Here is a 5,545-nt window from a genome sequence, read left to right as displayed (position 1 = left end):
GGAATGTACAAAATTAAGCACGGTTAAAAATTCTGAAGGTTTAAACAAATGTTGATCATTAGATTATCTTTAAAGGTGCTTTCCAAACACCATCCAACTCTAGGCAAATACTTACCCCAATAAAATAATTTTCAACATTGATACCCCAATAAAGCTTAGCTGCCAGCCTGAAAATGACCCGCTAAACATTTTAATTCGCTTCAAAGCTCAAAACTTAAACATTATGCAAATAATGCGTTCTTGTGGAGAATCACAGCAACAGACATTGTCATTGTTGCATACTTACCTAACTCAAAATGATAAAAATCAAACCGGTACACCTCGTAACCTTAAATGTTTATAACGGAAAGAAATTTGTGAAGGAATCACAATCATCCACTTATTACACTTCAGGGTGTGGCATTGTCTCGGAAACTATGTGCATATGTGTAGGGGTTGAATATGAGGGTTCTAAGTACGTATGAAGCGTGTTTTGACTTTATCTCCATTGTTGGTTGATTGCCAGACGCCGAAAGCTCTATCTGATGCATTTGTTCCTTCCGCGCTTGCGATAACAAAGACGAAGGCTTTTGAAATTTTTAATTTATTCCTCGGGAGTGTAAAATTAGCTAAAAGAGCGGGAGTTGAACAAATGATACAATTAAAATGAATGGGAATTATAAAAAGGACGATCGGATGTGTTAAATCAATACACTTTGTTCGACAGCTATTTTGTTTACTGTCTGCTTTAAGGCTGTACTTAACCACCCTCTGATTAAATATGTAGAATTTGAGTGCTGGTAAAATTGTATCAAAGGTGGTGGATTTCTTCTGGCTTCATGATCATTAGTAAACGCAAAAGTATTACATCGATTTTTCTAACATAGACATTTGGCATAATGCAAATTAAACCTCACTGTAATGGAAGCACTAACATTTTATCCGAAAATTATCTCCCCAGTGATCAAAGAGTTTAAGGAGGAAAGAAGCGAGTTTCGTGGCTCATAACTTCCATTTGTAGTAGAGGAATAGATTCGCCAGAAGAAGTGACATATTATATTATTGCAGGACAGATTGGATTGGATATACATTTCATAAAAGCGGCACCATAAAGATCGATTCCATCAAGACACTTTCTACGTCTTTATTACCAACCGCAAAGTTAATTGGACGTAATTGCAGTAATACCTAATATATTTTACTTTTATGGTATCAATCAACTAAAAAATATTAGGCAAGCTGTGATACTTTATAATGTAAGAGGTATAAAAGACAAAAATGGCGAACGTGCCGGCGATTTAAAAAAAACGTCAACGCTCTAACCTACTTCTTCGATTTCTCTTGTACATGCGATTGTTTCAACTAGCCGATTGAATGTCACCGCAGTTTTATTTAAACAACTAAGAAAAAAAAGCAAACAGCATGAAGACAGAATTTAAATGAAGAATTAATTGGATGTTTTTTGCAGATGTTGAGGAATTATATCTTACCAAACCAGTTCATTTATAATGTGAATTCGTTTCGAGCGCAACGTTCAGGAAATACGTCATTTTTAAGATGAACGTTGAACGTCAGGTGGAAGACAAAAAAAGGTTTTGTTGTTTTCCCTTTGAAGCAGGGCTTCAGTGTTAAACCCTCGAGGTATCTCGCATAATACATAGCCTACACTTGTCCTAATTGATTTCATCATCAGAGAGACAGTTCACACTTGTTGGTTTGGTTACGCAACAGATACTTATATGAAAAAAGGCCAAGAATCTGTAGACGTTTTATTCTGACTCCTTTAAAGGAGAATTTAAAACCGCTTTTTGAACACAAAACTGTACAACGTGCATGCTTGAGATTTTTAAATACATCCAGACGTGCGAATGAAATACATCAAATGTATAATTAAGGAACTTGTTTTGCAAAAAAGAAATACAACTATTGTGCTTGGCGTATACACTGTGCAACCCCACTTCGTTCCTCACAAATCTGAAGAATCCCAAACAACTTCTTTAGAATTTTGGTTTCCGTATACCTACCTGCTTTATACCAAGAAAAGACCAATGAGAATAACTTGTACATCTGCCATTGCAAGTACAAATTTTAATTTAATTAATGACCTTCCAGGTGAACAATATAATCCTGTTACATAAAGAAATATGATTCGAAAAGCATTATTTGGTTGGTTAGGATTTTCTGTGGAATCAAGCAATTTTGCACAAATTTTATTGTGGTATGTCGCGCAATTATTTTAGGAGTAATACGCTTATATCCTTTGATCTTTGCGTCGAAAAAGTTTATCTCAATTGGATGTGAACAATCACAAGCATCAAATACCATCTAAAGATGATGAGTTGCTAACTAAGCTATTTTGCAAGTAACGTCTTAGCTTTTTCATTAGGCCAGTCCATCATATGACTGCAACTACTGGCTGAGAATTTTAAGTCTAACTAAATTCGTTGGAGTTCCCACTATTAAGAGCCCCAGAAAAAGGGGTTAGGGTTCAAATGTAAACAAGAAAATAACGAACATAAAATCAATTTTTTGTGTAAGAATGATTTAAACGACAAAAACAGCGAGCACAAAAGAAACTTTATGCACGGATGTATAATAAAATGACATTTATCATTAATTTCTTTGTCATAAATTCATAATATAGGTATTTTTATTTCCGTGGTCCGCTAACGAATGCCTAAATCAATTTCATCCTACTATGTTGAGTACTATCTCTCTCTTAATTTCATTTAACTCATTAACGCCCTACAAAATGACGTCTCACGGAAATCTTTAACCGTTAATTCGTTATCTTAATTCCCGCTCTACCAATCAAAGAAGAGTCAAGGCAATAAATCATATCTCACGTATTTTTCAAATATTGAATTTAATTGATTGATCATGTTTCTGCGTCTCCAGACTTCCAAAAGCGATCAAGAAAGCAAAGCCCTACAGAAATTTTTAAAAAACGCAGAAAATAAGTCGAGCTTCATTCTACCACGGTTAGAATTTATTCTTGAAATTCCAGTACCCAAATACCCTGTTGGAAAAATTGGTTTTCTAAATATCGACAGCGTATACATTTTCTATGATAGATGATGCCTAAGGTGACGCCTAAACTTGTCTAACTTCTTTGCTCATCCAAAAATCTCAAAAAATTTCAACTATCTATGAAAACAAATCAATCCAAATTATGAATTATCGTTAAAAGATCCCTAATTAGAAACTAAAATTGACGAATCTGAGTATTTAAATTAGAAAAATTGGCAAAATTGGCCCTGTACTTGAAGTTAAATTTTTTTGAATGACTCGACTAACTGTGCTTTGTCTGAAGCGGATGCTCATAAAGGGCAAGTGAAACGTCTGGACGATACACATCTACTGGTGATGTGAAAACTTATCTATGAATATCTCGAAAATGTTGTAGGAAAGTACATATAAAGGAAAAAACAATATTTAGGAAAATTCCTCTGAGGGCGACCTTTAAATGCTGCTTTAAATGCACCCTAAAACAAATTTGTTCTGAGGTACCGTGCAAACACTTTATGAGCTTTAAAAAAGCGAAATTATCAAATAGTTTAGGTAAACCATAAGACTAAAAATGTTATGGATATACCCATGGGCAAAGTTAGGGGAGAACTTGGGGTAGCTAAGCTCCCCCAAAAGGTTCTCATAGCGTTAAGACCACTAAAAAATGAATCTTCCTAAGAATCAAGCAATATTTTTAGGGCTTGGGTTTTTTTAAAAAAAAATATATATAATTTAAATTCACGCATAGGTTTCAAGAATAACAAAAAAAACTGCACCATTTTGAGTAATAAATAAAAATGTCCTTTCAGTGGGTACTTTTTCATTTGGTAAGTTGACTGGCCGCACCTGTCACATTGATAAATGTCTATAATGACTCCTGTCATCACTGACAGATTGATATTAAACAAATGTTCATATGAAAATTGAAATTTTATATTAAAGTACGATTTCGGGTAAATTTTAATACAAAACTCGTCAGTAAAATGATACTACTTGACTAGAAAATTAAATTACTCAAAGGGCCTCGAACTTCAATATTTCCTCGCCAGTAATGTGTCATTTTCCTGACTTTTATGTCAATAACTATTATATGTCCACTTTTCAAAGCATAATATTACCAGAGCGAATAGATTTAACATAATTTAGTGTACCAATTGCAATGAAAAGAATGCAATAGCCCAAGACAAGATCAACCATGATTGTATTTCAAAGAATCGCAACAAAGAAGAGCTCCCGGAACAATATTTATTTATAAAACGGTAGAATAACTTTACGTCCTTGTATTGTTAATGTACTTTAACTTACATGTCTACTTATGCAATAATTTCACGCATGTATGCATTATTTCAAGTATTTATTCTCTCGAGCCTGTTATTACGCTAACAGTCTCCCATATTTATGGCCATAAACGTTGCGTACTTCAAATCAATGTTTTTATTTTGAACAATTTAAAACGCCTTGCTATATGTTTAGTATCTACGCTAATTGCATATTTTTACATAAGCAAATGACATATCCAACTTACCCAATGGAAGTATATAAACTCGTCTTACCGGAAACAAGAAGTTTGAATTACTACGCGGTGTTTGTGACAATCCAGAGATTGTAAATTGGGAATTCAATGTGTAATTTTTTAATTCTCACTGCATGAAAACGTCTCTGTATTCCTTGCAGTTCTTTAACAAACACAAATGGTAAAAGTTGACCAAATACCACGTCTTTATTTAGTATGCGACTAATTTGGCGTTATCACAAAGACATCAATAATCCGTTCAATGTCGTAAGGCCCACGCGACATTGCAATAACGAGAAGAAACGTGGGCTTCTCAGTGAATACAGTAATGCGACCTGACAAAATCAAATTAATAGAAATACTTTTGATGGTAGAGACCTTGAATGGTCTGCTGATTAGCTATAGTGGTGAAGAGAACAAGTTGCTCCTGATGTATTGACGATCAATTATGTTAATTAGAATAAGCCCATGAATCTTCTCATTAGAACTTGTAGGATTGTAAATTACAAAATTTGGCCGCAGTCATAATACATGATTTATGATGGATTTTTGCCTTGCGTATAGGTGTATGGGGTAACGGTATTTTTATAACAATTAAAAATCCTAGCCTAAATAGAACAATGATTGAATGCAGCAATTTGTTATACTACTACAATCACGACAATCAAACTATTCGTGTCACTTGGCCGTTTTTAATTGGGTCTTCACATTTCCAAATTTTTAATGACAATCTTCCATGTGTAAATCATTGGAGAGATGCAAATTATTGGTGAAAACAAATTATTGGTGGTTAACAACCCCTTACAAAATAAAAGTTTATCGAATTGGTGCAAAAAAAGTACATTCGTCACTAATAGTATTTGATATCCGCGTATCCTCTCCCCTCTTTCATCGTCGACCATTTTCACTCGTCTCCTCTTTTCCTTGTACCCTCCACGGTTCTTTCGATCACGTCGTTCAACAAGCTATTCCCTCTTAGCACATGACCAAGCCACATTCTTATACTTCTCAAAACTGTTATATACAAAGATCTTCCTTCTCCAA

This window comes from Photinus pyralis, unplaced genomic scaffold, assembly GCF_008802855.1.
Source record: "Photinus pyralis isolate 1611_PpyrPB1 unplaced genomic scaffold, Ppyr1.3 Ppyr1.4_LG5, whole genome shotgun sequence".
Taxonomy (NCBI): Eukaryota; Metazoa; Arthropoda; class Insecta; order Coleoptera; family Lampyridae; genus Photinus; species Photinus pyralis.
The sequence above is the reverse complement of the archived record's forward strand: the minus strand, read 5'-3'. Positions refer to the sequence as shown.